At 33.9% G+C, this 25863-nt stretch overlaps 1 long non-coding RNA gene across 1 annotated transcript; it reads right to left on the bottom strand.

Annotated features, from left to right (window-relative positions):
- Nucleotides 1-77: 77 nt before the first annotated feature.
- On the bottom strand, nucleotides 78-24787 carry LOC136985729 (uncharacterized). Its single transcript, XR_010882376.1, has 7 exons — nucleotides 24707-24787; nucleotides 2571-2736; nucleotides 2383-2496; nucleotides 1022-1368; nucleotides 769-939; nucleotides 332-666; nucleotides 78-246 (listed from the first exon to the last, which is right to left on the bottom strand). It is a non-coding gene; the product is annotated as an uncharacterized lncRNA (long non-coding RNA).
- Between the last annotated feature and the right edge of the window lie 1076 nt (nucleotides 24788-25863).

Here is a 25863-nt window from a genome sequence, read left to right as displayed (position 1 = left end):
CGCTGCTAACCGAAAAGAACCACACATTCTAACTGCCGATGTAAAAGGCGAAAAAAACAGATTCTACACTAACCTTCAAAAGCGACTCCTGTTGCATCTCCTGCAAGAGGAAGCGCTGTCCTCTTGCTATCTGGTGACATCTTGGCTGTTGCTATTGTTGCTTGGTTACGATGCAGTGAGGCCGCTGGTACCCGCTTCCGCTAGGTCCTTCGGGTCGACGACAAAGGTGTTGGTTGCGTCCGATGTCTGAAAAAATCACATAATTCAGGTTTCACATCCGCAAAGAACTATCCTTTAGTCGCGCGCACTATACACAAGCTGCACTACTCACTGGAGGGTTGTCATCTCCCTGCGGTTCCTCTTCGTCGGTAACATCGAAATAGGGTTCGTCTGGCGGCTGTTCTTCGTCCATGGGCACACCGATCGTCTTCAGTTGGAGACCCTCACGACTGGGGCCAGGGTAGACGGCCACAATATGCTCGACGAACTGCCGGAATTTTGCCGATGGTGTTGGCAACTGGGACAGGAACCGCGTCCTGTATACGTAGGTGCATGTGTAGCTCTGCAGATTCCTGTCCGTGCGGAGCGACTTGATCGACTTCTTCAGCCAGCGATGTCGACACTCGACGTTTTGAGTGTGAACCTTGGGATCATCGGTAGACGAATCTGCATGGATAAAAAAAGACATATGTCACTTTTCGATACCCTATTCAATAACGCTCGTTCATTTCTTTCACTTAACACATAGCACAGTTTCATCCTATTTACCTCCCGGGGCCCTGCTGGCTGTGATTAATTGTTTTGTGTTCCGAAAAGCCCATCGTCGAACAACCGCGGTATTGAGGGGCGCTGTCGGAAAGAATAATGGAACCGAGAGCGATGCATCTTAATGTTAATTAACATGTGGTCCCAAATAACAAGCCTGCTTTTGTTGTCCACCTGAAAGAATACGAGAAAATATAACACAAAACTTCCACTAAAAGTAAAAAATAATAGGTAATAATGTTTCGTTACTACTTACATGCCAGTACATCACCTCTCGCGTTTCCCGACAATAGACACCTTATATAGTTATTTTGGTGCCTCTGGTTACGCGTCCGCGATTGTATTTCCGTCTCCTGGTGGAGGTTTTGTCAATCTAAAAAAAACATAGACATATCAGCGAAGTCAGAAACATGGTTCGATCGTCACTTCCACGTGTAGGCCTTTATCGCCAAGCTTGATGTCTTGTTTCTCAGAGACGAAAACCTCCACATCTCCACGGCAGAAATTAAACCAATCTACCGCTGTTTGTATGGCCACGCCGCATTCTCTCGCGGCGAGGGTGACCGGCTGCTGTATGATCCATGCATATATCAGCATTAGGACCTGTTAAATAAAAAAATTCATTTACTAAATGCAATTACAACTAAAAATTTGCACATTTGTGTTAAACTACTATAAAATATTATGGCATTTGACTGCTATTAATCCTGATTAAAACACTTTGAGTAAATATTACAAATTTAATATAGAGTTTTTATACTTTTAACGTAATTATTAACTAAATTTTATTAAAATTTATTGAAAGACACTCTGGACAGTTCCCTTATGAGTTGTCCATCTGTTAACCTTGTTTACCCCCGGGCTAATAAACTTTTGTCTTAGATATGAGTCATCAGGCGACTCATATCTAAGACAAAAGAAGTTCTGTGCCAACATTCCAGAAAGACGAGACACAACCAGGGCCGGATTTACATAAGGGCATTTGGGGCCTGTGCCCAGGGCCCCCACAAAATAGGGCCCCCTAAAAACTAAAAAAAAAATTGTTTAAACATAATTTTTTTTCTATTACCGCGACAGCCTAGTGTGGCTAATCATGAGGGCAACAGGCAGAGAAACCGAACCCGGGAAAAAGTCTATGAAACATCCGAAAATTTCGGGAAAAAATTTCACATAGGTATTTTTCAGTTAAATTAAAATAATTAGTTTTACACAATAAAATATATGTATGTTTACAATAACCTTATTTTAAAATGAAATTTACAACTTCCTAGTTCAAATCTAATTGAAAGTACTGTACAGTATTTTGTGTAAATTTTCTAAATTATCGAATTTGCCTACTCTTAAAGGGGATCCCCACCGAATTTGTGCCCAGGGCCCCTGGAATGGTAAATCCGGCCCTGCACAGAACAAAGGAAAGAAAAACATGGTTACCGAAAATATAATGTCAATGACACGGCAATACCGAAGAAGAATTATATAATTTAAGGGAATATAAATTATTTTTAACTTCTCTTTTTAAAGGAAGGTCTATTTTATAGACATTTAGAAAACGCATAACATTTTCCCGGACGATCCATATATAAAGCGCTATAAACAAAAATTCATAAGACGACTTACCGATTGTGACCCTTTCCAGACGCCATTGCTTAAGCTAGTTTTCGTCGCGGAGCGGCACATTGGTTGGCGGACGCGTATAATTACCAAATTTTGTATTGCTGCACTACAAAAACACTGTTTAACCCAAATTTGCTATTAGATTTCTTAAAAGTCGATAAACTTATATTTAAACAAGTAAAAAAAATTACCTTCATTCACTCAATTCTCATCTGTTGAAGAGTCGTCGTTCGTTAACGTCAGAAAATTGAAATACAAACGGTCATCCCCGCGTAAACTCGTGTCGTCAGTGACGACTCGTCACAAGTCGGATCGTTCCCTCATCAGAAGTAACTACACTAATCGTGTACAAAACCGCTATAAGCAAAAATTAATCATCTTATTATACGGATATAATTAATTTACGAAGATATGTGAATTTACTTTTCTTCACATCTACTAAATACACAATTACTTTAACGTTAGTGTAGCGTTGTTCTTTTGTAGTCTTCGTTGACACAGGCCAAAAATTAGACAACGAACATGAGGCAACACCGTAATTCAATTTCTGCCACCAGGGTCGCTTTCGACTTCCGTCTACAACAAGGTCTATATAAGAAGGTCAGGACACGCGTGACCTACTTCTTGAGCCGCCATTTTGGGGTTTTTTGAGTCGCATGTTTTAAGCAAACTTGTACGAGCAGTCAGTTTTATACGACATTAATTAAACTAAAATTGCATAAATCCAGTTATTTCCAGTCAAAAATATAATTTCGGATGATTATGCAACACCAATTTTATGTAACTTTTCGATCAAATAGTTTAAAAGAAACAATCATCCATATCATTTGCTATCGTGATTGAAACTAATTAAATAGGTGCTAAAACTGATGCAATTACGTATATAGTCACTTCGTAAAGTGATGCAATAACATCAAAGAAGATTTAAAGTATAATAAAGAATATACAATGAAGTTATCCAAAATTTTATTTTAAAGCATTTACCAACACAATATTAATGCATTAAAAAAATAAATACTAAACTAATTAATTAATAAACATTTTTGGTTTTACAAAGGCTTAAACGTGTTATTTTCCTAATTATATAAACTTTAACAAAAAAGAATAATATTAAACACAATTTAATGATATTTTTAACAGAGCTTATCTGTGACATAACTTCTTTCTCTGTAAACACACAGAAAGCTGTAAACTCCGTAAACCCATTGTTTTACGTTTTGAGTACGTATATACGTAATAATAGTCGACTCACGCAGGAACCACGTGTGGTGAGCTCTATCGATAAGTCCCAAAATGGCCGCTGCCGCATAGAATCACGGGAGCGTGTCCTGACCTTCTTATACAGACCTTGGTCTACAAACTTGTCTGACTGTTCAATATTAAATGATTAATAAAGTTATTTTTCTAATGTATAGAATTCCCACTGATGAATTTTTTCCTGGTTCAAAGGTTGAATCTCCATCACTTTTTAAGTTTTCTAATGTAAAACACCTAATATATATGCTTTGGAGTTATTTATATCCACAAACTGTACGGTTATATTATCAGTCGTCATGCAAATAAATGTCCATCTATTTCATCTATTAATAATATAAAAGTCGTCTGTGTGTTTGTGAATTCCTTCTAACTCCTGCAATTTTTGTCAAATCTTTATGAAATTATGGATATATTCGTTTTATCGATTTCGGATCGGCGATCGCACTTACGTTGCAGTAATGTCAGTGACCTCATTTAGTTGACGTTTGATGAGAGAATTTTCTTAAGTTGTTTTTTTCAAATATTTTGTCAAATGGCGTATTTTAACTTCGTTAAATTTAATTTAATAAAAATTTTTAAAAAAGACAGCCGTATCGTGTCGCTTCTACAACAATTTTTAAAAAAAATTTTTATAGTGACCACATGACGTTCTATTATCCAATCGGAAGTAACGATGTAATGAGCCTGTTATTTAAAATGTATTATCTCGAATTAACTGTCTCCACGGGCAGTATAGGCTACTTAATAGAGGTTGAGACGCACGTATTCAGCTGAAAACGGACGAGCGCCGCCATCTGGCCAGCGCCGGATCCAATAGGTGAGAGGCCCGATTGAATTTTTTTTGCGGGGCCCCTCAAACTTTAAATAACAAAATTAATTAACAGCTATTTTACATATTGAAATATGTTGTTTTATTTTTAATAATAATATACCTAGATATTTATTTTTGTAACATGTACTATTTTTAAATATATAAATTTTGATGTGATGCGGGGCCCGATTGGCACCAATCGCCTCAAATCCGGCCCTGCATCTGGCAATTCTATAGAGCTAGTGGAAGGAACGGAAAAACTAGATCGAGGCGCCTCTAGCGGCGATGCCGGGTAACAGAATCGGGGCTAGAAAGGTGGCCCCAATGCTGTTTCACATAGTACTTTTGTCCTAATCTAGTACCTTTTTACTTGTTCCAGCACCAAGATACCCAACACCATTTTCCTAGTACCATTCATGAAATCCTAATACAGTACAGGAGGGTCTAATGATGTGTTCACTTGTTTATAATCGATCAGCGCCGCCGTAACTTATCCGTTACAATTCCCAGACACGCACCTGTTATCAAAGAGTTGACCGTTACGAGATTGACGGTTGCGATTTGCGCTGATCGATTATAAACAAGTGAACACATCATTAGACCCTCCTGTACCTTTCCTTTCAAGTTAGGAATGAGGTTCCTGTCCAGATCGTCTTTGTCTGCTCTTAACAATTGATACACTGTTTGATTCTTTTTGTAAATTATTTTTTTGCTTGTAGCTATTCCTATTCTTTTGTATATACTGTTTAGCTGGGCCCTGTACTCCATCACTGTATAATCATCTAAGGCTTTAACCAACCAAAGAAAAACACGCAGCAACGAACTAAATGTAAGAAAAATAGATGATTATACAGTGATGGAGTACAGGGCCCAGCTAAACAGTATATACAAAAGAATAGGAATAGCTACAAACAAAAAAAATAATTTACAAAAAGAATCAAACAGTGTATCAATTGTTAAGAGCAGACAAAGACAAACTGGACAGGAGCCTCATTCCTGGAGTTTATAGAATCCCAGTGACAGATAAAAGGAGGCAGAACGAACTTTACTAGTTAAGTAACGCTGCATCAGCGTGTAGTCGGAACGAAACTGCTCGCACCTTTATTTTCTAGATTATGAGGGAAAAAGAAACAAAGAATCATTCATTCTCAACAATATATTTGATTTATATAGATCATTTATATAGATCATAAAGGTACAAATATAAGGTCGGAATAAGCCATTAATTGTTATGCCAACGTTTCACGAAATTCTATCACTACGGGCCTTGGACTTACAGATTGACTCGTAGCGATCTTTATTGTAACGCTTTAAAAATACTGAGTCAGTTATTTTTTCACTCGACTCAATGTAACATAGGTAAGGCCGATAGCTGTCTCTTTTTCCCTATATCTATTTTGATTTTTGGAAGAGTTAATCCCTGTGATTTATGTATAGTCATCGAGTATGCTAAGGTAAGGGGAAACTGTCTACGAGATCGCAATATACTGCCATCGTTCAAAGAGCGTGTTATGGGGATTATTGGAAACAGATTACCATAGATGAATTTCACTAAAATAAACAGAGGAAGAGCTGGAGGGCGAGCATTTAGAGCATATATAATGTAGCGTATAGTTCCTAGTGAACCATTGACGAGACTTCCTTGCACCCATAAATTGACTCTCGGCATGATTCTGGCATTAATTGAGAGATTCAAATACTTGGAGAGACCAAGAGCTGAGTCATCTTTGGACGAAGGCAGGGCAATATCCGGAGTGTTTTCGGATGCTATATAAGCAACAGGGTAACCAGTTGACTGCAAGTAGTCTTCGTTGCTTTGTTTAACTTGCTCGTTTGTTGGATATAGCCATTTGGAACTGATCAAGTTCATCTCTGGATAAATAGGCTCCATTTCTTGTCGTCAGAGTGTTCAGATCTGTATCAGAGAAATCACCCGAAGCTAGATGTTGTAAGACATCTGTGAAGGAACTATCTGCGCTATTTTGTCTATGAGAATTACTAAGTACAGTACAATGAACTTCACAAACGAATCAAATGCGAATGTAATGTAATGTCTCAACACGGTCCCTACCTTGTTGGGACATTACATTGTAAAAAACACTCGAGGAGAGAGGAGTATTTTTAACAGGAGGAAGCTGACGAAAATCACCAAATAGACAAAGAATCCACCAAACGGCTCATCTTTCTCGGGGTTTATCTCCCTCAATCTTCTCTCGATCATGTAAAGCATTCTTGCATCAATCATTGACATTTCATGATGATGAATTTGAGCGACTTCATCTCAATCTGGAATCTCTGTGCAGCTTCTTCATTTAGAGATCGAAATTTCGTACTAACGATAGGAAGACAAAGGAGAGAATGGATCGTAAAGCCATCAATATTGATCGCTGCTGCTCCACGTTTTAAAAATAAAACTTTTTAAAACTTATTATTCTATAAAGATTCTTTATATTTGATGTGTATCTAGTTAGCGATAACGTTTACCTTTCAAAATTACCGTTTTAATGCTTGTCATATTTTCCGACCACTAGATGACGCTTCTACACGTGCATGCAGAAAGCGACTAACACTTGACTTCATGCATTCCTTATCAACATTATAACTCTAGAATGAGTTGTACGATCTTGATGAAATTTTCTACGACGACTCATCATCACTCAAGGATGAACTGATTAAATTTTCAACTCTCAAAAATGATCCATACTGAAGAAAAATCCCTATCTCCAGTTCTACAAAAACGGATCATTTTTGAAAGTTGAAATTTTAATCAGTTTCATCATTGAGTGATGATGAGTCGTCGTAGAAAATTTCATCAAGATCGGACAACTCATTCCAGAGTTATTTTGTTGACAAGGAATGCAGGAAGTCAAGTATTAGTCGTCACTACGTTCCGACAACAATTACATCGGAGCCACAAGAAGGTCCCTTAAAGAAAGATTGACGGAGCACAAAAGAAACATAAGGCATGAGCAGCCTAGCACAGCACTGGCAACATATGTATTAGCAGACCCGCCAGAAGTAAAACTGGAATGGGAGAGAGCAGTCTGTTACAAAAAGTTTACAACAAAAAGCACCTGAAATATGCGGAAACGTGGCATATATTCAATCACAAAGGGCAGGCAATCAACTTTAGAGGAGCAAGTAAGATATCGGCAGCGTGAACCAGCGTATTATAAAGATTCTGTTTAGGATTAAATTTTTTATCAACATATTCTAAAGGTTTAGTAGGAAGGAAGTTGACGACAGCTTTAGAAAGCCGCTACTTGAAGCATGTTACGTGTGCAATGTGGTTAATACACGTATTTTATGGTTATTTAGTTAATTTATTAATTATGTGATTATGTTATGTTATCATTTATCGTTTGTATTTACTTTATTTTAAATCTATCGATATGAGATTGAGCACTAAAAATATTTTAAAAGCATTCCATAACGAATTTATCGTACAAATCGGACAGCATTCGATTTCGTTTTTCTTGAAAAAGGTTATTAAAGATAACCGAAAACGTTTGAATTAGCAATAAAATGGCTGAAAAGTAAAAGGATGATTTGTGTAGTTTATTATTTGTTATGCAAAGCAGTCTGTGAAGAGTTTAAAGAGTTTGATTCGGCAGTTATTGGTATTTAGATGTAAGTTATAACTTATAAGTTATTTTATTTGCAATCGATCTTTTTAACTCTAAGCACTAAAATTTTGTTTTTACTACGTATTTGTAGACTGAATAGTACCCTAAGGATATACTTTAGTGGGGACATAATTTTATGGTCTAGTTTCTCCCCAGTTGTGGAACAGTTCAAATATTGTATTGGGGGGTTTCTATTTGTAAAGTTTTGTGATATTTTGTTGCTATTGTTTTTGTCAATAGTTTTAAAATTAACATGATTTCAAATGTTTTCTTTGTATATAATGAGAAATGCTCATTCTTTGTTTTATATATAAAATAAATTATATATTAGTTACTCATCTTCTAGAAATAGATAAATAATTCTTTCATTAAATACGATAAGTTTCAATGAAACGTTTCGTAAATCATTTTAAAATATCGTAAAAAATATTAAAATATACGCGAATACGAATATAACATAATTAACTAAACAATAACATTAATGCCCGATACATTCTAACCTACACGCCATCAATGCCATAAGATATCGGGCTAGATAAAGACTATAATATTATTTAATTAGGAAATAATTTAATACTAGAGTTAGATGCTATTTCTTATTAACTTTAATAATTATTTAATGTTCAGCATTAATAAAAGTTACCAAAATGATTAATTTACTGTGTTTTTGTTATTTATTTATTTATTTATTACGCATACTGGATTTTTATTCCTTGATGCGGGGAGCAAAACCATCTCCCAAAACAAAACACTTAAATACAATAAACATAATCAAACAAAATTGTACAATGATAAATAACAATTTAGTTGTAAAATAAATTATATAAAATTTACAAAATCAAATACAGTAATTAAATAAAGTTTAAAGTTCGGGAGCATCTGTCAATATAATACAAAATACCAAAAAATAGAAACCAAATGGCAAATAGCTTACCTATAAATAGAAAAAAATTAGTATCGAAGACACAGCACTGACAGATGCTCCCAAACAGCACCAGCAACAAGGCTAGATTTATAGTAGAGGAATCACGCCCCCTAAAACAAAATTTTAACAGATTTTCTTAGAAAACAAAATACATTAAATTTATAACAAGGTTTCGATAAAATTTTAAGAAAAAAAGACCTGGTAAGAACTTCGCAACCAAACATTTCTTTACGTAACACTTTAAGACGCCCACATTTAGCCAGAATATGCCAGGCATCCACAATTTCTTTCTCAACACAAAAGTTACACAATTCTCTAGAGTAATTATTTAAAAAGTTTAACGAATTACACCTAGCCTATAAATAGAAAAAAATTAGTATCGAAGACACAGCACTGACAGATGCTCCCCGTGTTTTTGTTATTTATTACTACTGTTTTTAGGTATTCAGTATTCGGCCGAATAGTGATTAAATATTCGGTATTCGGCCGAATAGCGAAAAATAGGCCGAATACCGAGTAGTAACTAGGGATTGCAATCCAGCAGTGTTTTCAATTCAGCTGGATTTTTGCTGGACCAACATCATTCCAGCTGGATCCAGCGCGGATGTATTTTTGATGCAATAAAGTGTTATCTATCTATCTATCCAGCAATTTATGTTTTTTTTAAAGAAATAAAACTTTTTTTTAAATACTTAAGAAACTTATTATTTAGACTGTTCACTATAAATCAGTAAAACTTCTTTCACATTTAGGTAGTAAACTTAACTTTTGTTCGGTTAACACTTGAGATAGAGATAATTAACTTTAAATGTTTAGTTAGATTGTAATTATAATGTAATCTTTAAGTTAAATAATAGCAAAGGTAATTCTACTAATTAATTTATATTAATATAATACAATAATGTAAGGACGGATAATCATTGGCTAAGTGGTTATCAGTCTTACCAGTCTTATCAGTTACTTTCTTATATAGTCTCTACATATCAGTCTGTAGTTATTTATAACTAATTTAATTATTAGTGTTAGTAAAGTAGCGAGTAAGTAATTTGTAGTAGTCTAGTAGTTAGTTATTATTATTACAATCATGAATCACATACATTTATATCATCACATATCTAAGATACTGATAGTCATTAATTTAATTAACTAACTAGGTAGTCTGAGTTTCTCACTAATTTTCACAATAAAATTGCCTAGCCTAGCCCACTAACCACTTATAGAATAAAGGTTAAAAACTCTTACTTAATAGAATTAGAGTAGAAGTTATAAAATATTAGTCTTGTCTTGAATAAAGTATTTTAACAGTGGCGTGCCGTGACATTTGATGATAGGGAAGCTGTGTTTCTGTAAAAAGCCGACTTACAGGGGCAATCAATTAATTGCGCGTCAGGACCCGTTCGTATTCGTTTGTTCGATAAGCCAGTAAAAACCGTATACTTCTTTAAATGTATTTTTAATAGATTATCTGACGTACAGTACTTAATAAATAAGAAAGTTCAATATAATTACCTCCGTTATTAGATTCAATAAATTCCCTATGCCCTCTAAATGCCAATTCTCGCTTTGAGAAAAAACATATAACGTCTATTAATTTAGATATATCTATTAATCGTAATTATCTTATTATAATTTTCAATATTTATTTTATATTGTCTACCAATGTTAAATTCTATTCTATTTTGATTTCCAAATTGCTTCAATTTAGACATTCCAGCTAGAATTTAATATCCCGGGCAGCGCCTTAAGATTAGAAACAAATAGATTCAGATTAAATACTATACTAATAAAAAGATATTTAATGATTTTACAAAAAAGTTATTAAGACAGAAGACATAACAACAAAATTACTGTTTTTACTATACAACAAATCAAGGGAAACGGATTTAAGACGAAGCTGGATAATGCAGCTATCGAAGATAGTAAATAAATATGCTTTCTCTATTAAACTGTTTTTGGATCGTACATATAATATGGAGCAATATAGTAAAGAAATAATATACAGAGCTATGGAGCACTCCATTGTTCAAGACATTGAAGATATACGAAAATGAGAAAACACAAGCTGGTATACAACAATTTTAAATTACCCAGTGAATAACAACTATATATTGACAAACCTAGCCTTTAACATCAAAAAGTTTTTTATACAGATTAGGCTAAATAAATATGGAATAATTATAAGTGACAAATATATAGACTACACCCAATCTAAATGTCCAAACTGTACCAAAAATTTATCTAAACTTCATATTATATGCGAATGCTGTAACAAAAAGGATAAACTACAAAAGCTCCAAATTGGGCCATTGGCTAACCGTACCAGCGAGAAGGAAATGTATAAGATGTTTGATAGTGCTAATACTAACATGATTATATGTTATATAACTACGTTAAACAATCTACTAAATGATAATTGTGACAAAATATTAATGAAATTCTATAGATCAGTAAATATCAATGTTGTTGAGATGTTATTATACGAGTGTAAATATGCGTTTAAATAAAACGCCCTTGTAACAGGCGAAAGCCTTTTACGCGAAATAAAGATCAATATTATTATTTTTTTTAAAAATAATAAAAATAATAAAAAATAATAATAATAAAAATAACATTAAACACGAACACATTGGAGAAGAAAAAAAAATTGCTTCAATTTTACGAAATAATCGTCATTTGTCATAAAATTTATCATCAAAATGTCGAAATTTTTTTGTTGACGTATTTATATTTAATTTAGGCATTGGTCTTTCTCTTTTAATAATGTTTTATTTTTCATTATATGGTCTTGAGCCAAAACTTTTTTGAAATATTTTTTTAATCACTAGCCACGATATAAGGGTTAAAATTAAAATTATAAAAAAAACTTACTTGGTAAAACAAAATGGGTGATGAATATACATACCTAGTACAAAAAATTCTTCAATTGTATGAATATACTTTTAAAGAAACTTATAATTAAATATAACTTTGTGAAGAAACGTACATAAAAATAACAAAATATTCTTTACTTTTTAAATCATAAAACAATCCACTTAGTGAAATAGCTCCCTACGAGTGGCTAAAGAATGGAACCAGACGCGTCCTGGTAGGTGTGCGGCGCGTGCATGCACGCAGGCTGCCAAATCCCGAGGGTGCCGATACCGGTCAATGTCAAATGCCTCTTTTGTCGCTCACTAGTATATCTTAAAGGACGCGACAGGGCTGTTGTAAATTTTAAACGTTTCTCACCATAGATGTAAATATGTTAAACTTAATAGTCATTTGTTTTCTAACTACTGTAATTCGTTTTAGTACCAGGTGTACACGGAAATCAGTTCCCCACTGTATCGAGCTAGTAATTGGTTCGGTTAAGCTTTTGTTTAATAATTCTGGCTCTTTCAGCAGGGTTTTATTTATGTCCCCATTCCCTAATCTCTTAATTATTTAACCACTTCTTAGTAGAAATAAGTCGAAACCAGTTACTTTGTACTTGAATATCTGTAGTCTTGGGAAAACATTGGAAAGACAAATTTTTATGACAACAAATATATAAATCGTAAATTTAAGGAAAATAAATTCTAGAGCTTTTTTCGTACCATTGTATGTCTCATTCATTAAATTTGGTTGTAAATGATGCTGCCAAAGTAACAGTTAATTTTTTATCACTGTACTAGAATTGTACACGTTTTTTCTCCATCCCCTTACAGATGGGACATACTAAATCGTAATATCACCGGTTTAACATTGAAAACCGTAAGTAATATAAGATGGGAGAGCAGAATAAACGCAGAATAAATATATCAAATATTTTAATGGATTTTTTAAAACTCCTGTCAACTATACAGAACTATCATAAAAACATGCCAGTAAATTCCTATCGGTTGGGTTTAGTTATAAATCTAGTCTAGGGTGGGCAACCTTTTTTATAACATGGGCCAGAATAAATTTTACGTTTTTTCCGCGGGCCGTAGTAGTTAATTGACGCCTTCTTGTGACTTGTAATTTTTTTAGTCTGTAAATATGAAGTAAATAAATAAAAAGTTAATTACTACATTTATTTCTATTATCGTTTTCGAAAATTACAAAGAATTGGAAAAATAACTAATTAAATCTAGAGATACATAATGCAGTTATAATAAAATATTAATTTCAATTAATTAAAAGTACGTTAAAATATAAAAATTTATATTTTATAAAATACAAGGGAAGGTCATTGGAAGGTGAAAGCAGCGCTTCCATCGCTTCCAATGACGGCACGCCACTGTATTTTAAAGGATTAAATAAAATTAAATCAATCACTTCTGTTATTTTTTTTTCTTTGACTTTTCTAGAAGTAGGATCTCAACAAACAAATGGTATTGATGGTGTTGTCTCCCAACCTTCTTCTTAATGAATTGCATATATATCCCGCTGCGGAGAAGGCCCTTTCTGCCTCTAGGCTAGTTGGTTTCAGGATCATCAAATAATTATAAATCGTTCCGTCACGTGGTTCATTGACGTCACAACCGACCGTAAATAAGAATTATGCACCAGGACCAGGAGAAAAGTTACTTATTTTATTTAGCAAGAGCGAAAAGTCAACTGGCAATTAGATCAGCAGAAGTAAAAGGGCGAGCGGTGCGGTATAGAGAGGGGGTGTAGCACGTGCCACACTGAACGGCAACGTCACTCTCGCCGCCGAGCGATAGCGCACGTAGAAAAGCGGCAACGCCGACAACGTAGACTTTTGCGCCATTATTTAGAAAGTTAATTGAGTATTTGCGGATCCGCAGCGTTGGATCCAGCAGGCCGAAGAATGCGCTGGATCCAGCAATTGCAATCCCTAGTAGTAACCGAATATTCGTTACATCACTACTAAATATGTAGAACAGGTGGATTGATCGATTATCATTTGATATAAAAGTTGTTTATTTATTAGTTTTAAGTACTGTCTCCTCATTTACAAGTTTCTGCGAATTCGAAATTTCACACCTTTATGTCAGTTAACGATATTGCGTCAATTCACATAGTGTGAAATTTCGAATTCACGCATAATGTGTAAGGTAATTCTGAACCAAAATTTCTAAAATTTTTATACAGTAATAACTTTATTTTGCTACTTATAGAATTACAGAGTAAAAATTCTATAAGTTTTGATGTTCTATTGTATATTCAATATTTATGTTTTTAAATTTTCAATTACAGCATTTATAATTTTTATTGATAAATATAAATTACACGAATTTCTAATAAGCGATTTATATAGTACTGTATAATAAAATCGCAATTGATATTTTGTTTTTATATCGACAGTATTTGTCTTTCAATGTCATTGTTAAAGAAACAATAATGCTAAATGGGCTTTCATGGTATCGACGTTTACGTAAACGTCAATTAATTCGATATAACCTACGAATAAAATTCGGGATTGAAAAACTAAGCTTATTTTATATCAGAAACACTTGCTGATGAGAGAATAGAGATTCCATAGCATGTATAATCTGTTTAGTTAAAAGCTCAGAATTTTTATTACTCGGTTATATCGCGTTTTTTTCTATCTCCCGATAACGAGTGGCTACTGTATTTCCAGTAAACCATGAATACTTGAAAAGTCTTTGGCTTCTGTAAATAATCAGTCGTGAAAAAAGATGTTCTTTTATTATTCTGCATGTTATCAGCTTCCTTCTTTTTCGTTTCCTCTTGCTTTTGAACACTTAACACTAGTGATATAACGAATATTCGGTTATTACCCGGTATTCGGCCTATTCGGCCTATTTTTCACTATTCGGCCGAATACCGAATATTTAAATCACTATTCGGCCGAATACCGAATATTTAATTACTATTCGGCCGAATACCGAATACCTAAAAAACAGGAGTAAGAAATAACAAAAACACGATAAATTAAATTTGTAACTTTTATTAATGCTGAACATTAAACTATAATTATTAAAGTTAATAAGAAATAGCATCTAACTCTAGTATTAAATTATTTCGTAGTTAAATAATAATATAGCCTTTATCTAGCCCGATATGGCATTGATAGTGTGTAGGTTAGAATGTATTGGGCATTAATGTTATTGTTTAGTTAATTATGTTATATTCGTATTCGCATATATTTTAATATTTATACGATATTTTAAAATGAGTTACGAAACGTTTTATTGAAACTTATCGTATTTAATGAAAGAATTATTTATCTATTTCTAGAAGATGAGTAACTAATATATAATTTATTTTATATATAAAGCAAAGAATGAGCATTTTTCATTATATACAAAAGATAACATTTGAAATCATGTTAATTTTAAAAATATTGACAAAAACAATAGCAACAAAATATCACAAAACTTCACAAATAGAAACTCCCCAATAATATATTTGAACCGTTCCACAACTGGGGAGAAACTAGACCATATTATGTCACCACTAAAGTATATCCTTAGTGTACTATTCAGTCTACAAATACGTAGTAAAAACAAAATTTTAGTGTTTAATTAAAGAGTTAAAATGATCGATTGCAAATAAAAGAACTTGGTATTTAGATGTAAGTTATAACTTACATCCAAATACCAACAACTGCCGAATCATATCGGGCTATTTACGGCTATTACATAAATTATAAACCAATTTGGCACTAGAGGTAGACGTTAGGCTCCATCTCATATTAAGTTTAATAATTATAATTTAATTAATTAATTTAAATAATTTAGACCTAATGGAAGAAAAAATCGTAGTGACAGCGGGCCAATAGAGAGCACAGTGCGCGATCCTTGCATAATGAGGTTTGCGCGCTAATTTTTATATGCGCGTTAATCAAGCCGAATAGTTTGGCCGAATATTCGGCCATTCGACAACGTTTCTGGCCGAATATTCGGTATTCGGCAACGCTCCTAGCCGAATATTCGGTATTCGGTTGAGGCCGAATATACTATTCGTTACATTACTACTTAACACTAATAAGCATCACACGTGCTGCTTGTACTTCGTTCGTGTTCTTGCTGTTAATAGCCTTCTCCAGTTTTTTGTTTGCTGCTTCTAACAAAACTTGACCTGTCGCATGTATTTAATTTTCTTCTACATTTTTCTGCTTTAAACTCAGCTGCAGTTCCATAATCTTCATGTTACGAACAGCTTTCTTTTGTTGTTCTTCAAAATGTTTCTGTGCTTTTTTCCGTTTCTCTTATTCTTTTAAACTTCTTTTCATTTTCCAATTGTTCTTGATAATTTCTATGCACCGAGGGAGCTAATTTCAGTCGTCCTTTGTAATGGATACAAGGTGTAGGCTTTGGTCATACATGTTTAGTCCCTCCTTAACAATCAAAAGTTAAGCATTCTTTCCAACACTGATGCTCTATTAAGAGAAAGTGCCCAGTGTAAAATTGTGCCCGTTTCTGTCATGGAAACAGAATTTTCAATGCTGATTTCACTAATTTGGCTATACTGGGGTATTTATCATTATCAGAAACTGTTTATTTTTTAATGCTTCGAGATGTGTAAATATTGATTTCAAAATAAAATAATAAATCTGAAATAAATATATCCCAAATAATATAAGTAAAATGATATTTTATTAATGATTTCATAAACAACAAGGAACTTTTTCCTGCAGATGAATAAAAACCAACATCGTTGCAACGTTGGGAGGGAAGCGTGTGAAGATTTTTCTCACAAGCAATCACGTGTTGTACTTTTTACAACACTTCTAATATTTTATTTGGTAAATTTTATATGTAAATATGAATTTACATTTTCGTTTACTTTTTTAGTGTCTCAATTAATGCACAATTATAATCAGCATAAGAGAAAAGATTAAAGCATGGATATTTCACATAGTAATCACACATTTTATGAAATAAATAATACTTACTATATGGAATAATTATACTTGTAGTTAATTTAAAAATATACTTTTAAAAAGATATAGATGTGATTTAACGTTAACAATATGCTATGAAACCATTAAAATAACTTTATTTAACTCAAGTTTATGAAATTATTTAAAGATAAATCAAGTAAAAAAAAATATTTTTCTAAACGACAACTCCATAATCCGATTGTTAATTAAAACCAAATAATCTGCCAAATTATTAGGCTATAACAAGGATAACTAAATGGTCAAAAACGAAATAATTTGTCTAGTGGTAGAAGGTTACGTGTTATTTTCTCGTGTTGATTTTAATAACTATATATTTTGAATTTAAAAGCGGCAGCAGTGTTGTCAGCTTGAGAGATTAATCCCTCCGCGTAGTTCCCCTACAAAAGGATTTTAGTGATTTTCTTACAAAACAACCAAAAACGAAGGGATGCTTAGAATACTTATTTTTAAACTCCGTAGAAGGAAATGCAATTCGGAAGAGGTAGATTTTGGCGAATAATGAAAATATGGCACGAGCACAGTACATAACTTTACTCAACACTGGCTTCTGAATTTGTAATGAGAGGGATTTTTTAAGTGCATAAAGGATTTTTTTTTTACATACGTGAAACAAATTTTTGTTTCCTATAACCTAACAACACTAAGCGGCAGTTGCGATTTTGAATCCCGCTCAGGGCTGCGTATTTTCTTCTAAAAAATGCTATTCCGATAGTCCGATAATTCGGCAGATCGTTTGGCTTTAAAATTATTTTTGGTTTGTCCCACATCTTAATTAGTGTAAGGTATGACCCGACCCTACTCGCCTTAGGGATCGACCTTAGGTGAAAAGATTACGACCCTCGCTTTGCTTGCGATCTGTCAGGATGACACGAGAAAGCCTTTTCGTATGGGGGTAGTGGTTTGCCGGACGCAAAGATGATTCACACAGAGACCGTATTTCCAGCTTAACGCGTTTGTTTTATAGAAACAAGCTTACAGATAGATGGGTTACACTGTCCAATTTTAGAGATGTTGCCCCAACACGATGAAGGATCCTTCCGAAGTACGTTTGTGGATCCCCAGACGGGGTTCGAACTTTAGTAACTTCCAAAATTCTTATGTAAACAATAAGACTCGGAACTGTTCGAGTACGTGTCAAATTTCTGTCAAGGGCTTAGCGGAAGACAAACTCTAACACGAGCGCTCATAAATAGGTAAATATTGCGAGATCATTGACTCGCGAGTTTATAAAATGTTGGCCGAGATAAACCTTTTTGAACAATAAAAGAGGGAATTTTTGATAAATGAAAGATGAAAATAATCGTTAAAATTCTTAGACGTCAAAAATGGCATAACAACGGCCTGAATTATGAGTGCTGGTGTTGGTGTTTTATAAACATTGCCGGGCAGAGTCGATAAAGAGGTATCAAATAGACACCTCGAATCGGACCTTTCTCGCGACCCGAAGAGGCTTCGTCTTGCACCTGGAGACAAAGGAGAGACCAATCGGGAAGCGAGGAATAGGACGAGGGACCAATCCGAAATGCGAATAGAGGGGAAAAAACTATAAAAAATCGGTATTTCAAGGTCGAAGGACAGTCTCCTCTGGATTAAGCCAAGAATCTCCTGGGATATTCCGTAAACAATCGTAATCCGTGTTGAGTTGTGTCGTCGCTCAAGATAGAACTCCGTTGCACCATTTTCACCGATCGTCCGCCTGTCCAGCGATCTCATCTCGTCCGCCTCGGGGCTGCGACCGACGCCGAAGTTCTTGTCTGGATTAGTGAAGGACTGTCGATTAACGATGTAAGCACTAATGTTAACAAATAAATGGTTTTAGTGTGAAAAACACTTGTCATCATTTGCCTCCTCCGCCACGATCCACATACAACCCTCCTTTCGGTTTATCTTGACGCGGGATTAACTGATCCCATCTAAAAGACGGCAACCTAACACGGGTGTCGAGGAGTGGGTTTCCAAGTCCCCTATCTCCACCGGGTCGGCTACCTTACATGTTAGTCGCTCTAACTGGAGAAGATCCCGTGCAGGAGGAAGAGGTAGCAGGGCTCACGTTGTACACGATTCCGATGAATCCAATTTCCGTCGGGAGGCAGAATCTCTCGTAGCACCCGTCGAATGGAGAGGTCTGTCGTGGGAAGTTCGGTCCCCTCGCTCCTCTATCGGTCCTGTTTTCCACGTGTTCGCCTTCGCTCCGACAATCTCGTTAATCAGTAAGACTGTTCGCTCCCAACCTTCCCGTGTCCTTGGGATTTCGGGCTTTTATAACATTTTTACCCGAAATTCTGAAGTTTTGGTTGGTCCGAAAGATGGTCCCGGTAATTCTATTGGTCCCTGATCTGTTGCCAGGAACGCGATTCGGGCCGCGGGGTCGCCGAACATCCCCGAACTCCCCCGTCCGGCCGTTCCCCTCCGGAGTCGGGTCAAGCTCTTCCCCGGATGGCGGTCTCGTAAATTTTACCCTAACGTGTATTTTCCTGTCCCGGAGAAGATGCAGCTGTCCAGGTCACCGCCGCCTCCACAGGAGTGTCAGTAGGTCCCGCTTTGCACTCTGTAAGGTAACCGTCCAAAGTTACCCCGGCGGACGATCCCTCAGTCGTTCTCACGATGTACGATCGGAGATCTGTCAATTAGGTCTGGAATGCGACAATTAAATCGTCTTGCACTTCATTCCTCGGCCACACCGGTCCTGTTTACAAATCACCGATTTAATGGCTCTAACTCGACAGTCAGTTTCCCGACGAGGGGATGTGAAGTCCCGGCCTGACATTAGGCACGTGAAAATGACGTATATAGTGAATAGTGTTTGCTCTTAGTTTTGGATGTTCTCGCTGTTACGGACATTTGAGTGTAGCAGTGTATATTTTCAATGGAAAACTAATACTCCTGGCTGTTCATTATATTGTGTTTAAAAGATTATAACTCAAATAATATTTAAGTATCGAGTTAATAAAGATTTTTAACATCTTACACAAATAGAAATAACTGAAGAATTTAAAAGTAAAGCTTATAGATGCCATTTTTATGTAACAAGTTGCTTCTTCCAATCTTTATTTAAAGTTTGTCAATCGGTACTACACTGTTATTTAAACTTTTTATTTGTATTTATTCTCAACATTATGTAAACAAATTGGTATTTAATGTCATTTAAAAATATACAAATGTTTAATGCCTTTTAAATTCAAATTCTATTATGATAAAACCTGAACGTTTATTATTAATTCGTGAAAAACGACGTGGGTGGAGTGGACGAAAAGAAAAAAAAAGAAACTTGTTACGAATAGAAGGGTGGACGAAGGTCGGTTTAAGCGGTGAAAGTTCGAATGTCGACATAATTTAAATAAGTTATATCAGAAAACCGATGAATTATAAAACATCTACTTCTGCAAGTAATGACTGTAAATAGGCTAAATTAAGGGTGGAAATTCATTTGAAAATTAAAAGCCCTTATTTAAAAAACGACTGGTACAATTTCAAAATAAAAGATATCTTGAATTCAAAGTATAGTCTTCTACAACATCGTTTTATCACAAAATTATTTGTTCTATGCGACGAGAACTATTTATTAGGCCTTACCATTTAAGCAAAGGAAAGCTTTGAAATTTGTGTCTAACTATCACTTCTCTTATGGGACCAATTACTGTCCCGCAAACTCAAATCGGTTAAGTAGCCCGCCGTTGTTGAATATAAAAAAAGACTACTACTTAAAACAAATTATCATAAATGTATTTAATTTTATTTTAATTTGTAATACCTGCCTGTAGTCATATTTTTACATTTTTATATATTCTAATTGTTTTTACATAATAGATACATTCCTGAAAAATCATTGTAATTAAAATATGTTTACTAAACTTGAAATATTGCGTTTAATTAAACAACAATTGTAACTTACTTATAAGAAAAATTTAGTAAATTAATACTATGTGCACCAACTTTAGTTTACATTGGACTTTTTCAATTAAACACGAAATTAGGACATCGCGCGACTTCGTCGTATCGCGATAGAAATGAGGCGGAGCCGGAAAGAAAGCGATCCATGCACTCTTTAGATACAGAAAAGGCAATCCTTGTACTGATAGTCGCGGACAGACGGACTTTGCACTTTTCTCCACGAAAGAGGCTATCTTTGCACCTGCTGGCCAAGGGAGATGCGATCCTGGCACTTTAAAACACGGGGAGGCAATCCAAGAACAAAGCAATTGACATCAATTGCTTTGTTCTTGTATTCTGTTCGTTTTTTGCGTCTATTTTCTGTTAGGTGCACGCAATGCTGTTTTTTTAATTTGACCCTTAAAACTGTTAGACGTGCTCAAGGAGCGGACATTGTCACCTTGACCCAATTTTATACCTAAAAAAATCATAGGCCCCTATTTTTTACATTTAAATTTATTACATTTCTGGATTCTTCATTGTAATCAATATAAAATGGCAAAGTTTTATGAAAATTGGTTTATCAAATTTTGAGAACGAATTCAATTCTACAGGGTGTATCAGAATGACGTTTTAAAAATTTGGGGGATTGTAGAGGATGACATTGTGAACGGTTTGATATAAGGAACTCATAGCCGGAAATATGATATAAGTTCTACAGCACTTTGCGGTTAGTATGCTGAATGAAACAGCAGAATACAGTATTTATGACAAGTTTTATTGACAAAACAGTAGAGTACAATCAAACTGTACATCGAATCAGTGGCCTCACTACTTTAGAGTAAATGTTCAATGTGACGACCCCAACTTCGTTACATCATGTGCATTTGTCCGACATATAACAATGTTTTGTCCGACTCTCTGTAAGATGCCACGCTCCCCTCTGATAGTATTAAATGCTGTAAAGATGCGCTCCATAAGCTCATGAACTGTTCCTACAGGTGTTGCGTACACAAGGGACTTTACATAACCCCAGAGGAAGAAGTCATGAACAATAACATGACGTCAATGGACAGAATGGTAGCTACCAAAATGAAGGGCGGTCAAGCACTTCCTACCGCTGTAGAAAGTTTATATCACATTTCCGGCTATGGGTTCCTTATATCAAAACGTTCAAAATTTCATCCTCTACAATTCCCTGAATTTTTAAAACGTCATTCTGATACACCCTGTATAAGCTATACAAGACGTGTGTGGCTTTTAGTCCTAGTTTCTGTTAGGACTTTATGTCTCGAAAACGAAGTCATGGACCCCCATTTTTTTATTTCATTTTTGGATTATTCATAGTAATTAATGGAAAAAGACAAAGTTTTATCAAAATTGATCGAACAGATTTCGAGAACGAACGCAATTCTGTAAGCCACATAGAAGAGGCTTCACTAATGCTCCGCCTAAAATATCTGTAGCGTTTAACACGAAGTGGAGTAAAAATAATTCCCTATTGAAATAAATCGGAAGTAGAGCAATCGACAAAAAATTGCCAACTGAGATGCATGTAATTAAAGAATGAATAACACAACCTTTAGATTTCTCCTTGGATTCTTAATGTTTCAATTTAACAAAAACATTTGCTTCGTAAGTTTTCGACCGGATATCTAAAAACGGTTGGTCAATTTTTAGAAATACAATCATAAAAACAAATCGCCAGACTGCGAATTAAACCTTTTCTGGCGGGATAAAGTTGAAACGAAAGATTGATTGCCATTAAACACGTTCAAATAAATCATGAAAACATTAAAATCTTTAAATTTACTCGAGCGGATATAGCAGATCTTTTCTAGAAAATTACTTTTTAAAAACCTAGTTACAACTTTCGAAACTTTCCCGTCAACGTTCAAAATCGATGTGGCCCCATCTCTTAAAATATTTTATCTTAAAAAAAAACTTTTATTATTAATTATTATAAAATGGCAAGAAAAAATTTAATTTTGAAGCTGGAGATTAATTTTATAAAAACAAAATTGTAAATGCGATTAACGAGTAAAATCTTCATTAAGTCTGATTCCACTGGAGATATTATACATAATCCCTCTATCTCCCCATTCCCTTGACGTTTAACCACCAAAATGTAATAGCATCAATCTCCCAAATACACAAACCTAGCAGCAAAATTTCAGAAATGTTCGACAAAAAGCACAGGAGTTGTTGATCTTCAAAGCTGGTGAACAAAATCGTGCCCCTCTTATACACTAACGTCCATGCAACAAAAAATTTTCCGATTTTTTCCATTTCTCGACGTATCAAGATCACCTGGGTCCAAAAATATAAAAATATTGGGGTAGGTCATTTTTTGACACTTTTCCTCTGTTATAGGTAACAGATGGAAAATAAAAAGAGGACATTTCTAGAAGTATTATTAAACTTTTAATATTTGCATAAGTTTTCTTTAACGAATTCTATTCTTCTGCATTTAATTTTAGTGTTATTGAGCATCAAACACAAGACTATTACGTGTATTATTTTGAAATTTATATTTTTAATTAAAATTTTTAAAGTAGTGCGCAAATTTCATAATTCGTAATTCTGAACCATTAATAATTAATGTATTTAATACACAAAAATTGATTTTAAATGTTTTCCGCGAGAAGGAAGTTGTCGAGAAATACGTCAGAAATGACACTTGGCTGAGTGACGTTTCTAGGTAGCCACGTGACTGAATGGCATCAAAATTATGTCACGTGACACGTTTCATATTCCTCCGTCTTTCAATAATTAAATAACAGCAGTGGAAAAAGTGGAAAATAGTCCTAAGATTTTTCTTTATAGCAGTTTAAAAAATAAAAAAAAAGTAAGATAAAACGGTCATGTACGAATTCTATATAATCAGGCATAATTACAAATCATCCCGTTTTACTATTAAATAAATAGTTTTTAGTAAAATATTAGCAAATTATATTCAGAAAAATATATTGTTTAAACTATTTATTTACCGTTAGGTAAAAGCTTTTATGTGCATTTCTAATAATTCTTCCTTTCTCTTTTTCTCTTTGTTCTAGTTTCATTTATTTCTCCTAATCTTTATTCGCTTTCCGAACTTTTCTACGAAAATCTTGTAACAGCTGTGACACAAATTACTGTGCCTGTGTCACTTAGCAGGAAAACGAATTTCATTATTCCCTTGAGAAGTGTTAAAAGCTTTAAAACAATCGAAACTAATAGGGATTTCCCTTCCCTTTTATTTACTACATTTAACACGGAATTTACATTTACAAACACAGAATATTAAAATATCTAAAGAATACTTAAAAACGGGTAAAGCAATACATTTTTATGACACGTTAAATAAAAGTTTATAAATAGAAGTATTTATAAGTAAAATCCTGATATTATTTTATATAAAATTAAAAATTAATTTATTTCAGAACGAATATATTAGTAATGGTCCGAGTGTAGTTTTAAGGACGACCAATATGTTATATACATTGTCTTAAACCAGATAAACAAAGATATTATTGCGTCAGTGAATGTTTGTTTGTATGTAGCAGTTTCCCATTTCAAATATGCCGTCGAAATGATGCTAGGGTGCGTTTATAATACATAGCGTCTTATTTAGTTATTAAAACAATTTTTGAATCGTTATTATTTTTAATCTGCACGTCATAAACACATAAAACTGTATTATTTTATGTTTAAATAAAACTATAAGATATATCTCGTGAAGGGTCGCCCGTAGGGGTATGGTTCATTAGATATTCGATCCACAGGGGTGGTCTACAATTTGTCTCCCTCCCCCTCATTCAGAGCTAGAATCTTACCATACAAAAGGGAAAAATATACTTATTTTGCTTTCTAGTTATATAGTTATTCAACCTAATTGGTAATTAAAATAACGGTATACCAAAATAACTATAGAGCTGAGCATATTCTATATACAGTATGTACGGTACTCCATACGTCTTTTAGTGACGTCTCTAAAAAAATAAGAAGAAGAATTTACTTACATTGTGAATTTCATCAACTAAACGTAAACCCGAACTTAAAGCGTTACCCGAATCTGTAAATACTAACGTCCGAAACTAGACGAACGGAACAGAAAGGATATCACGTGATGAGTCATTATGCAGCGAGAAAACTTTTTAGCCAATCGTAGACCGTAAGAATAAACTTTAATGAATAAATAGGTTTTATAGTCCAAACAGTGACAATTGTCAAAAAAGTAATTGACTATTTTCACACTCTGATAACGTTCTTTCGGAAATAAATAACCGACTGAATGCATTGTTTACTAATTGCAATGATAATTTAGAAAACAAGTTAAAAGATTTGTAGGCCATTGCTTCATTAAACACGACTTTTCCATCTTATGTCATTAATAATACCGTATATATAATAATAACTATATATTTTATAAGATAAGAAATGATAAATGAATATTTACGTAATAGAAAACAATCATGAACTGTAAACAAAACTTATATAAAAATTGTATAATAAATTGTAGAAATAAAATTGAAAACTTTAAACTATTTACTACTGTATTATGTAAATATGATTTAGATTTATACGGAGATTTACGGCGAAAGTGTGAAGTCTCCAGATTACATTACTAGTCCAAAATGAAGTCACCATTATCTGGAAATTTGGGTTGAAAAGGTAAAACAAACACTGCAGCACCTATGAACTGCTAGAAAAGTTTGCAAGATATTAGTATACTTGTATCTTATATTTATAAAGAACGTGATGATAAAAGTGAGTCTCAATTTGCTTATATTTGAAGTTGAATCATACTTCTCTTCATTATTTCACTGCTGATAATAACTTACAAGTTGTAAGATAATCAGTTACTTTATTTTGATTACAGTAAATAAATTATTTTATTTTATTAAGTCTATGTGATTTAAATTAAGTTAAAGCTCTCTTACTTTGTATGATATTTGATATTATGTTTTATGTATTATCTTATTGTGAGGCCCTAGGCTGGGATGAAAAACATTCTTTTAACCGAAAATCGAAATAAAAACGAATCTTGATCTTCGTGATTAATTAAAATTAAGGGAACTAAATTATAAAGAAAAGGGGGGAAAAATAAAATTATTTTAATATTAAAACCATGCGAAAAAAGGGAGAAAAATTAGTAAATTATTATTATTATTATTTT

The sequence above is a fragment of the Centruroides vittatus genome, unplaced genomic scaffold, assembly GCF_030686945.1.
Source record: "Centruroides vittatus isolate TY-2023 unplaced genomic scaffold, ASM3068694v2 contig_976, whole genome shotgun sequence".
NCBI classification, from domain to species: Eukaryota; Metazoa; Arthropoda; class Arachnida; order Scorpiones; family Buthidae; genus Centruroides; species Centruroides vittatus.
The sequence above is the reverse complement of the archived record's forward strand: the minus strand, read 5'-3'. Positions and strand labels throughout refer to the sequence as shown.